Source organism: Orcinus orca, chromosome 10 (assembly GCF_937001465.1).
Source record: "Orcinus orca chromosome 10, mOrcOrc1.1, whole genome shotgun sequence".
NCBI classification, from domain to species: domain Eukaryota; kingdom Metazoa; phylum Chordata; class Mammalia; order Artiodactyla; family Delphinidae; genus Orcinus; species Orcinus orca.
This window is the reverse complement of record NC_064568.1, coordinates 103959604-103972271: the sequence shown is the minus strand read 5'-3', so window position 1 is coordinate 103972271 and position 12668 is coordinate 103959604. Positions and strand designations below refer to the sequence as shown.

At 43.4% G+C, this 12668-nt stretch overlaps 2 protein-coding genes across 2 annotated transcripts in view; one reads left to right on the top strand and one right to left on the bottom strand.

Annotated features, from left to right (window-relative positions):
- Window positions 1-12668, bottom strand: part of LOC101289275 (tubulin beta-2A chain) — a 145471-nt gene that overhangs the window by 25009 nt on the left and 107794 nt on the right. The window lies entirely within an intron of this gene.
- The window catches only part of RIPK1 (receptor interacting serine/threonine kinase 1), a 40728-nt gene continuing 28158 nt past the window's right edge, over window positions 99-12668 (top strand). Inside the window, exon 1 of the mRNA XM_049715417.1 lies at window positions 99-6685. The gene's annotated coding sequence lies outside the window, so the exon portion shown is untranslated. The remainder of the gene's footprint in view (window positions 6686-12668) is intronic.

Below are 12668 nucleotides of genomic sequence, written 5' to 3'. Positions count from 1 at the left end.
GACTCGCGGCTCCCGTCACCCGCTGGTTGTCCCGGATTCTCTCCTGACAGATGTTCGTATTCTCCCAGGCTTTCTTTTCATTTCTAATATTTTTCCATCTCCCTGTCTTCAGCCTTCACGGGTAGTGGTGTTTTTCTGTAGTTCTGGCTTGGAACTGGATTTGTTAGGTTTTGTTTTGTTTAATTCCATAACTCAACTTGAATTTCTCTTTGCATAGAAAAGTGAAGTCTGTTCACAGCTCGTGTTTGAGTGCTCTGTTTGGACTTACTTCTTCCATCTTTTTTTTTTTTTTTTTTTTTTACTTGCATCATGACTGTGAAGTTTTAATTGATCAGCCACTTAACATAGTTTTACAATCCCTGCGTGCCCGTGACAACGAGGTTTCCAAGCAGTAGTGAGAAGGCATCCTGTCAGTGTGTGCGAGCTCGGGGAACACGACTGACAGTAACCTCAAGGTGTGGGCACGTGTAGGTGGAGTGTCTCCCCCAAAGCAGGTTTGAGGAATTAGATTCCTTCCCCCCACCCCCTCCCCCCATCGTCACGGTCATCGTCACTGCCCAGGACAGAGCAGCTGCCTGGGGTCAGGGCCCTTCTGCTTAGTATCCCAGCCCCGCCCCCATCAGACTGTCCCAGCTTCCCGCTGGATCCCCCTCGTCACACACCTTTCACCTTCCTCTCCCCCTCCCCCGCCCCTCCACCCCCCACCATCTTCAGACCCTTTTCCATCCTCATTTTCTTTCTTCTCTTTTTCACCTAATGCATCACCTGATAGTATTTCTTTTTGTTTTGTTTTTAATATTTACTTATTTATCTTTGGTTGCACCAGGTCTTAGTTGCGGCTTGCAGGCTCCTTAGTTGTGACCTGCGAACTCTTAGTTGCGGCGTGTGGGATCTAGTTCCCTGACCAGGGATTGAACCTGGGCTCCCTGCTTTGGGAGCACGGAGTCGTGTCCACTGTGCCACCAGGGAAGTCGCCACCAGATAGTATTTCGTGTGCATCCTCTTCCTTTCATCTGAACCTTCCCTCACTCAGAGCTGTTATCCTCAAATCAGCATCTGATCTCTCAGGGTCATTTCTTTCTGACTCCTTTTTGACGCCACTTTCTTCAGACTTTTTCAGAACAGTCCTCAGATTCTCTTTCTTCCATCCTCCTCAGACCCTTTTTGGGGCTGTCCTCCTCAGATTCCTTCTCAGGGTCACCTCCAAAGCCATTCTTGAAAAGCAAAAACAATACCTTCTCAGCAAACTTGGGTTGGAAGAAATGTCCCCAACCTGATAGAGAGCATCTAAAAACCTACAGCTAATGTTAAACTTTTCTGATAAAATAAGGACTAGAGCAAGGATGTCCACTTCCACCACCCCTGTCCCACATCACACAGGAAGAACTAGTCAGTGCACGTACTGGAAAGGAAAAACTAAAACTGCCACTGTTTGCAGATTATATGATTGTCTACATAGAAAATTTCAAAGATCTACAGAAAAGATGGTCTAGAACTAATAAGAGAGTTTAGCAAGGTCACAAGATACAAGGTCAACCAGCAAAGGCAAACTGTATTTCTATATACTAGCAAGGTACAGTTGGAAACCAAAAGTAAAACAACATTTATGATAGAAAAATGAAATAATCTCACAAAACATGTACACCGTCTCTGTACTGAAAACTGCAAACAGCTGATAAAAAATTAGAATAGCTCTTTAAATAGAGAAACCCATCATATTCGTGGATTGGAAGAACCAGTAGTGTTAAGATGTCAATTCTCCCCATTCATCCATTGTACATCCCCTTATACATTCCCTTATACATCCGTTTAATACAGTTCCAGTCAAAATCCTAGAGAATTTCTGGTAAATATAGACAAGTTGATTCTAAAATGTACAGAGAAAGGCAGAGAAGCTAGAATAGTTACAACAATTTTGAGAAAGCATACATTTGGCTCCACAGTGCGCAATATGAAGACCTACCCTAAAGCTACAGTAATGAACACAATGTGGTGTAGCAAAGGAATAGATACAAGGTCAACTGAAGAGGGGAGAGAGAGAGGAATAGACCCACACAAGTACAGCTAACTGATTTTTTTTAGCATTTTAAAAATTAATAGACCATTTTAAAGAACAGTTTAGATTTATAGAAAAATTGAAAGAAATTACAGTTTCCATATACCGTATGGATAGTTTCCCCTTTATTATCTTAGCATGACACATTTGTTACAATTAATGAACCAACACTGATACATTATTATTAACGAAAGTCCATAGTTCAGATGACCTTGGTTTTTACCTAATGTCTTTTCTTCTGTTCCAGCCTCCCATCCATGATACCATGTTACATTTATTTGTCATGTCTTCTTAGGCTTCTCTCACCTGTGAGATTTCTCAGAGATTCTTGGCTTTGATGACCTTGAGGGTTTTGAAGAATACTGGTCAGGTATACCGGTTGTCCCTCTACTGGAATGTGCCTTTTTTCCTCATGATTCGCCTGGAGTTATGGTTTTGGGGAGAAAGCTCACAGAGGGAAAGTGCTATTTTCATCACATCATATCAAGGACACATACTATCAATACGGTTTATGATGGTTGATGTTGAACTTGATCTGATCAGCTGGCTGAAGCAGTTGTATTGTTTCCCCCTTTCCATGCTGTGTGATTTGGAAAGAAGTCACTTTGTGGAGCCCACACTTAAAGAGTGGGAGTTATACTCCAACTCGCTTAGACTGGAATACATACATAATTTATTTGGAATTCTGCGTAGGAGATCTGTTTCCCCTCCATTTATTTATTCAGTCACTTATCTGTATCAATATGCACTCATGGATATGATTTTCTACCTTAGGTTATAATCCAGTGCTACGTTTTAAGTTATCTTGCTCATTGTCTTCCAACTTTGGCCATTGGGAACCCTTTTAGAAACAAGATCTGGTCACTAGGTGTGCTGGTTGCTATGGTACAGTGTGATTTCTTTCAGGCTCCCTTAGCTGGTAGAGCAAAGAAATGTATGTGTGCCACCAACTCATGTATATACATATATGTGTAAATATTTTTATATGTAGCCATCTGTATCTACATTGTTTTACCATCATCAACTCTGTCCCTTACATGTGGATTATTCTAGCCTCCTCCCCTTTCTAATCTGTAAATTCCCATTCTAATGACAAGAACCCTGGCTTTCACCATCCACTACTCAATTGTTCAGGTCCAGCAAACACGTATGGCAGTGTCAGAATTGTTAACATGTGTACCGTGGGAATCAACTTTATCAATTAGAGCATCGTCCCGTGTGCAGTTCCCTTTGCCTTTAGCCTATGGACTCCAAAGTGACTGAAGTCCCTTCCCCCTGCCCCCACCCTCCTTGGGGTGGTTGTTTCATACTTTTGTAATACAATTAGACTCCCTTGTCACAGTCTACATTTTTTCCTGGAATCTCCAGACCTCCTAAATTATTATTTTTCTAAATCACATACATTAAAGTTCACTCTTCGTGTAGTAAAGTTTTATGGGTTTTGACAAATGTCTGGTATTATGTATCTACTATTACAGTATCATAGAATAGTTTCACTGTAATAAAATTCCCTGTGCTTCAACTATTCATCCCTCCCCTCCATACCCACACCTCTGACCACCACTGATTTTTTTTTTTTAACCACTGATCTTTTTTTGTATGTATAGTTTGCCTTTTCCAAAATGTCATAGAATTGGAATCAAACAACATGTAGCCTTTTCAGACTGGCTTCTTTTACGGAGAAATATGCATTTAAGTTTCCTCCATGTGTTTCTGTGGCTCGATAGCTCATTTCTTCTTATTGCTGAATAATATTGCATGTATGTACCATAGTTTATCCTTCATCTATTAAAGGACATCTTGGTTGCTTTCAGCTTTGGGCAGTTATGGACAAAGCTGCTATAAACATCCATGTTCAGGTTTTTGTGTGGACATGAGTTTTCAGTTCATTTGGGTAAATAAGTAGGAGTATAATTGATGGATCACAGGTAAGACTGTGTTTCGCTTTTTAAGAAAGTGCCGAACTTTCTTGCACAGTGGCTGCACCATTTTACATTCCTAACAGCAGTGAAAAAGCTACTTATTTTCCATATCCTCTCCAGCAATTGGTATTTTTGTGTTTTGTTTCTGATTTTAGCCATTCTAAAAGGTGTGTAGTGATGACAATAAGTAAACAACTCATTGTTGCTTTAATTTGTAATTCCCTGATGACAAATGACGTTAAGCGCCTTTTCATGTTTTTTGCCATCTGTATATTGTTTTCGGTGAGCTGTCCAGATATTTTGCCCATTTTTAATAGAGTTGTTTGTTTTTGTATTGTTGAGTTTTAAGAGTTTTTAAAGAATATTTGAATACAAATCCTCTATCAGATACGTGCTTTGCAAATATTTTCTCCCAGTATGTTGTCTCTCTTCATTCCCTTAATAGTTTCTTTCCACAGCAGAATTTTTTTTTTTTTTTTTTTTTTTTTTTTTTTTTTTTTGTGGTACGCGGGCCTCTCACTGCCGTGGCCTCTCCCGTTGCGGAGCACAGGCTCTGGAGGTGCAGGCTCAGCGGCCATGGCTCACGGGCCCAGCCGCTCTGCGGCATGTGGGATTCTCCTGGACCAGGGCACGAACCCATGTCCCCTGCATAGGCAGGCGGACTCTCAACCACTGTGCCACCAGGGAAGCCCCCTATTCCTTTTTAAATGCATAAACTCTCACCCTTTGAGATGGTCACAGGACACCCAATGCACTTCACTCCTGTCTCTTCTGACTGAGACTTGATAAGAGATATTACAATATTGTAAAGGCCTAATTATTTCAATTAAGAATAACTGTATTTTGGTAGAGCAATCTTTTTAGCGTCTCTCAGAAAATGAAGACCTTAAGAATCACACCTTGCAACCTGGAGATTTCATCTACTGGAGTAATTACCTCCAGAAAAACTCTCTTCAACCTTGCTGGAAAGGCCCCTATCAAGTACTGCTAAACCAACCCTTGTGCCACCAAACTACAAGGAATTGACTCTTGGATTCACATGACACACTTAAAGAAAGTGCCAAGCCCTGACTAGACCTGCACATCACCTGGTGACCTGAAAGTCAAGATTTCCCAGAATTGAAGCAGATGACATCCGATGAGACATCTTTCCCAAAATATCCATTCCAGGCCTGTTGGAGTTTGTCACCAAACCTTTGATGATGACATGCTCAGATGATCTCCAGTGTCTATGATCTTGGTAACATATGAACTTTAGATGAAAAGTGCCTCACAGTTCTCTCTGCTCCTCTTCAATACTCAAATGTAATCTCAGTAGGTTTGAAATCTGCATTTTCCCTCTGATGTGAGACTGTACACAGGAAAGGTCCTCCCTGGCACTGAGGTACAAAAAGCCACTGACACCAAAAAAACCCTCATGCTTGATCAGATGCTTTCAGAGAAAGATTTTGATCAAAAGGGGGAAATGTAAAAAACACAAACAAAAAAGAACAGAAACCTCAATGAAAGAGAGTCAGGAGGTCATAAAGGGGGAGGGGGAAGTCTCACACCCTGCAAAAATAGCAGGGACCTTTTCTTTCCTGGCAACAACTCAGCCAATGAAAAGCAATGGACTGTTGGTTTTTTTTTTTTTTTTTTACTACATCCCTCCCAACTTCCTTTCCCCACATAAAAGTGTCCTCCTTTCCATTTTTGCTGGGGACTTGCATGCAGGTTCCCATCGTGGTAGCCCCCAAATTGCAGTTCTTTTTATAATAAACCTGTTTTTGCTGGAGAAATAGTTGGCAATTTATTTTAGATCAACAGTAGGTAGTGGTATCTCATTGGTTTTTCAAATTTACAATTTCCTAATACCCTATAATACTGAGCATCTTTTCATATACTTATTTGCAGTCTGTATGGTGAGGTGTCTGTTGAGATCTTTTGCCCATTTTCAACTGCGTTTTTCCTTTTCTTGCACTTTTAGTATATTTTGGGTAACTTTTATCAGATATGCCTTTTGCAAACATTTTTATCTTGTGGCATCTCATTCTCTTGATGTATGTATCTTTTTACAGTATATAATCACGCTGTGAATATAATTAGCTTTTTAACGTAACACTATAGCAAACATTTCCCATTTGGCTTGAGACTTCCCAGTCACCTTTGTATAGGGCTGCAAAATAAGTACCCAGTTTCTTCCTCCACAGCCCGACAGAGCAGATTATCCCCACTTTACAGGTGAAGGAGATGAGAGACTGGCAGCTACCTGCCTAAGGTTTCAGCGCTGCTGACCCGCAGAGCTCACAATCCCCTGGGTAAGCAACCCAGTGCCTCCCGAGCTGCCTGTCCCGCCTGGGAGGTTTCCGTGAGTGGTTTCTATGGCTCGGCGCACTAACTCTCTTCTCTTGGCCTCCCAATCCCGCTCTGAAACACAGCAAAGCCGCCATCCTCTGGCTAATTTTAAAAAGCGGCCAGGAGGCCCCGCCGGGCGCGGGGCGGGCACTCTCGTCGTCCTCCTCCGGGGCAGGAGCGGGCGCGGAGGCGGAGCGAGCAGTCCACGCCTTCCGCCAGCCAAGCTCCTTCAGTCGGCCCGCAGGCGACGTGGACACCGGACCGGCCTCCCGGAGCGCGGGGCCCGGCGACCCACCCGGAGGGGAGCCGGAGCGCGCTGACGCGCTGGGCTGCACGCGGCGGACGGCAGGCCCGCGGAGCCGGGCGCGGTGAGCTGACTGCTCCGCCCCGGCGACCCCCCCCCCCCACCCCCGGGTCAGGCTCGGCTCGCACCCCAGCCCCGCGCCGGCGAGGCTGCCGGGCGTCGGAGCAACTCCGGGCTTTCCCCGCCGCCTCTTCCCTCACCCGGTCTCGGGCCTGGGGAAGTTTCCCGCGGAAGCGAAAGCGAATCCTTTCGCGAAAGCGAAAGCGAAAGCGAAGCGGGGGCGCAGATAGTCTCGCGGGTCGGCTTCCGACCAGGGTCGGGGCTTCCGCTCCCGGCGCACGGGCGGTGGGCGGGCGACGACGCTCCCGGAGGTCAGGCGGTGGGCGTGATCCGTGGCGTTCCGGGAAGTCGGGCGCCAAGACGGGCTCGTTTCTGGCTGGGGGTTTCGGTCTGTCCGGACAGGGCGGACACCTGCCTTGGGCGCGATAACGGCGTGAAGTAGGAACAGACTGTCAGGTGGCCACCGTTGTTTTGGGGGATGGTGGGTTTTCCTTGCTGTGCCCTTAAGCCTCAGCGGTGCCTGCTCTCGCCGCAGCAGGGTTACGCAGGCGTCCCAGGCCGGGCCTCCTCCCCCGCCCTTCGGAAGGACCTTTGACTGGGGCGCTGGGGTCGCCGCGAACTGCGAAGCAGTCAGAAGTGTTTCCGCGTTGTCTTAGACGTGTGCTGGCAAGTGGGAAAGAAGGGTTAACGGCGACGAAGGGGAGGTTGCTGTCACCCTAGAAGGCGTCTTCTGTTCGGTGGTCAGTGGCGTGTGCTTTTACGAAATGTTCATAATCTCTTGAGAGTTTTTGTTTCTGTTTTAACATCTTTATTGGAGTATAATTGCTTTACAGTGGTGTGTTAGTTTCTGTTGTATAACAAAGTGAATCAGCTATACATGTACGTATATCCCCATGTTTACTCCCTCTTGCGTCTCCCTCCCTCCCACCCTCCCTATCCCTCCCCGCTAGGTGGTCACAAAGCACCGAGCTGATCTCCCTGTGCTATGCGGCTGCTTCCCACTAGCTATCTATTTTACATTTGGTAGTGGATATATGTCCATGCCACTCTCTCACTTCGTCCCAGCTTACCCTTCTCCCTCCCTGTGTCCTGAAGTCCATTCTCTAGTCTGCGTCTTTATTCCTGCCCTGCCCCTAGGTTCTTCAGAACCTTTTTTTTTTTTTTAGATTCCATATATATGTGTTAGCATACGGTATTTGTTTTTTTCCTTCTGACTTACTTCACTCTGTATGACAGACTCTAGGTCCATCCACCTCACTACAAATAACAATTTCGTTCCTTTTTATGGCTGAGTAATATTCCATTGTATATATGTGCCACATCTTTATCCATTCATCTGTCAAGGGACACTTAGGTTGCTTCCATGTCCTGGCTACACACATACATTTCTATTCTTCGTTCGGGTTGTTCTTGGTTTCTTGAGAGTTTTGTAGAGGATAAGTTACATCCTTTTTTCCTAAGCATCGGACAAAACCCCACAAAGGGGGTGTTGGTTGTTCATTTCTTTGTCTCCTGCTGATCGTCTGGCTCTTCCTTGCTCGTGTATCTTGGACAAAGCCTGAGGCTGTTATATTCAACCAACTTTCCAGAAGTCCTTTGGTCTTTAGACCACTATTACTTCTCCCCCGATTTACACATGAAGAAATCAAGGCAGGAGTGAGCTTTGGAGCGTAGAGTGACTTCTTACCTGATCTGCATTTTGTAACCATCAGGTAGGTGCAAGAGTAGGGAGGAAATTATAGTCTATTATAAATTTGGAAAACTGCAGCCCTTCTAAACACAAAAGGTGAAGACTGAGCTTGCTTAAAATATTTGGGGGTATATCATCCTCATCACTATTATTACTGATAAAACAGCAATAACAGTTAACTTTCATTTTCCTCTGTCTGAGCTATATTGCACACCAGAGCTATATTGTACTTTCAGGTTTGTGACTATTAATGAGAATTAAGAAAAAAATCCCTAAATAGCAATTTCCAAAATCGCACATTACTATTGGGTGCTTATTAATCCACAACATGTTAATACCACCAGTATGATCTGGGAATTTGAGAAATACACAGAGCTTCCCATGCTTTGGTTGGATATCATACTCTGGCAAAAATGATCATGTTAGTTAACCTGTAGAATATTGATTTCGAACCACTTAGTTTCATATGTTTTTTAAATGTAGTCTGTACGTTCCCTATGTTTCTGACTGTCGCATACTTATTTAGTATAGGTGAGCAGTTGTAAGATTAAGTCTTTGCATCTGATTTTAACAAAGACATTATTGGTTGCTCTCTAGAGAAGTAGCATGTGTTAGTGAGCTGATAGCAGAAGTTTGCGTGAAGAGATAAAGGCTGAGTTCCAGGATCTGCTACTTTAGGTGAATCATTAAACTCCAGATTTTAGTTTCTTTATTTGTAAATCGGAACGATTCAAATTGGTACGTCAGAGGGTCATAATGTGGTAACGTACATGATAACGCTGGGTTGAACTCTTCCAGTCTCTTCTCTCTTGCTCAGCATTTAGATCTTCCTTGCGCAGAGCTCTTGTTTATCTGGGGCAAAGTATCAAGCAGTTATTATCAAAGAACCTTGAGAGATCCCCATTGGATACCTGAGTAAAAACAGAGTTCTGTTAGCAGGGAAAAAGGGGGGCGTGACAGATAGGCAGCCAGCATTTTCTGTCAGACTCATTATGTATGGTCATCATTGAAAAATTGAAAAAACAGTCCTCTACCACTTAAAGGTAAATATGAATATTTTTTAAAGTTTAAAAAAATTGTTTTTTAAGGTATAACATACACAGAAAAGTACACAAGTCATAACTGTTCAGCTGTATTAAGTATCACAAAGTAAACATTAAGAAGAAATGAGACATTGCCATCACTCCTGAAGCCCCTGCGCTTTCTGTGATTCACAGCCTCCTGCTTCCACCTAATAGGAACTACTGTCTTGACTGTGTATATTGTAGATGAGTTTTGCCTGTTTTTTTGGTATTATATATTGTTAATAATTTGTATTTTCCCCCAGTTTTACTGAGGTATAATTGACTAACAAAATTGAATATAGATATGAATATTTTGATATATAGACTTACCCTGCCTTAGAAGATAATTTGTGAAGTTTCTTGGGATTTTCAGTTAATTTCAATGGAAAAGATTTGCTTCCCTAAGTCCCTGAATTAAATATACAGAAAACAATAAATTCCATTAAAATAGATACATTCTTTGTTGAAATCAATCATAAGACGACATAACAGGCTAGTGTGCCTTCATTAAGTACCCTGTAACATGGCTTTGTAATGTAGTTTTCTACCTGCCTACATTCAGTGTTTTTGTGACTCTTGGGTATCTAAGTTACTCACAAGTCCTTCCTAAGATATTCAGTGCTTATAAAGTTGAATCATTCATGGAGAAATAGTGGGGGAAACAGTAAAAACAAAAGAAATCATTGGAAACCATGCAAAAGGTGCATAAGGTTAAGTGAGACCAGACTAAACCAGCAAACCGCAGACTGAGGAGAACCAGCTGGGGTCAGGAGCCAGCCTCACAAAGTGCAGCCGACCCGTGAGGAGGCTCCCCTCCCCTGAGCTCCGTCGCACTTGTAGGAGGCACTGCAGGTCCTAGTTGGTCTTGGCAGCTCTGAGGAGACAAGACCTGGGCTGAAGCAGAGAGCTGAATCTTAACACCCCATGGGCATATTTCAGGGCATGGTTATAATTCCTTCCTGTTTCTTTACTCTGTCTGTGAGCCTTTTTTTTTTTTTTTTTTTTTTTTGCGGTACGCAGGCTTCTCACTGTTGTGGCCTCTCCCGTTGCGGAGCACAGGCTCCGGACACGCAGGCTCAGCGGCCATGGCTCACGGGCCCAGCCGCTCCGCGGCATGTGGGATCTTCCCGGACCGGGACACGAACCCGTGTTCCCTGTATCGGCAGGCGGACTCTCAACCACTGCGCCACCAGGGAAGCCCTGTGAGCCTTTTTTAATGTTACTAAACATTGATACATAACGTCATTTTTGAAAACTGCTAGATGTATTTCATAGTGTGAATGGGTCATAACTTATTCTCCCTTATCCTGTATCTGTTTTATGTGCTTTTGCTGTTTTACCTAATGTTACTGGGAACATCCTTGTACATACTCTGTATCAGCATCTCTGATTTCATTCCTTAGAATAAAGAACTACTGAGTGAAGGAATTATTCCCTTTTAAAAAATAAATGTTATTATAAAGGTAATTCATGTTTATTGTAGAAAATTTGGAAAATGTAGTAGAAGTGTAAAGAAGTAAAAATCACCCAACCATCCAGATATCCTTGCTCACATTTTCGTGTCTTTCACTGTGTCTTTTTTCCTGTACATATGTCTATATGTATAGCTAGCCATCTACCTGTTAATATATTGGTTGTATAATGTTACATCTTATGAATGTTCTATAATTCGTTTAACTATATTCTTTATTTTTGGATGATTAAATAATTCTTGTATTTAAAAAATTATGTATTTAATGACCAACTGCCATATGTCAGGTTCTGTGCTGGGCACTGTAGACAGTGCATAAGACAGACAGTTTCCTGCCTTCTGTGAGCTTAATTGAAATAACTCCCAAATTACAGCTGTCCTGTTTCAAAGGGGAAGTACTGGGTGCTGTGAAAATGTCTAATGGGAAGATGTAGGATGGCTTTCCTGAGGAAATAACGTTTCTGAGACCCGAAGGAGGAACAGCTTCTAGCCAGGAGAAGAATGTGCCCTCAGAGGGCTTGTAGGGGAGAGTGGGACAGATAACTCAGCCTCCCCCCACCCCACCCCACGCTCACAAGGACTGGTCAGTAGAGAGCTGCTGAGAAGAGTGATCCCAGATGCACACTCGTATTCTGAAAGCCTGGGAAACAGGATGAACGTGGAAGCGTATGGCTCGTTGGGCCGATCATAGCCAGAACTGTAAAGCAGGCAACACATGTGTTTTCACATATTTTTTCTCACATAATCCTTAGCAGTCTTGTGAGGCAGTCATTATTATTCCTTTTGCCAATGAGGAAATTGAGGCTTATGTAAGTTACCCAAGACACAGGGCTGATAAATGAGAGCTAGAGTTCGTATGAGAGAAAAGCCTGTGCTCTTTGCACCATCATAATGGCTTCTGGTACCTTACCTTCAGTCCGTGACTCACCCCTGTCCCCTCCATCTTTATGCCCATTATCTGGGCAGCCTCCCTCAACCCCTGTCTCTGCCCCGCAGATGTGCTTCTTTCCAGAGGGTACTTCCTCTTGCTTGGAAAGTCTCCTGTTACAGGAAAATGGTTCATAGCATCATCTTCCGTGCTGATACGTGAGCTTTGTTGGGGGTGGCAGGGCCCACCGAAACCTTTGTACAGGATGTAGAAGGTTGGTTGCCTGAGCCAGACTGCAGCAGCCCATTGCACAGGATTGCTGTCAGCCTAGGCATTTTCAGAAACCCCTTCAGGTACTTTCAAACAGACAAACAACTTCCTGCCCCCAACATTTCATTAAGAAAAATTCCAAAGTGCAAAGTTAAAAAGATTTTACACCTGCAGCTAACATCATACTCAACAGTGAAAAACTGAAAGCTTTTCCTCTAAGATCAGAAACAAGACAGGAATTCCCTGGCGGTCCAGTGGTTAGGACTCTGTGCTCTCACTGCTGAGGGCCAGGGTACAATCCCTGGTCTGGGAACTAAGATCCCACAAGCTGCATGCATGCAAGTTGCGGCCAAACCCAAAAAAACAGAATCAGTTACAAGACAAGGATGTCCACTCTTGCCACTTTTATTTAACATAGTATTGGAAGTCCTAGCCAGAACCATTAGGCAAGAAAAAGAAAAGGCATACCAATTGGAAAGAAAGTAATAAAGCTGTCACTGTTTGCAGGTGGCGTGATATTTTGCATAGAAAACTAAAGACCCCATCAAAAAACTGTTAAGAACTAATGAACAATTTCAGCAATGTTGTAGGATACAAAATCAGTATACAAAAATATTTTGCATTTTTAT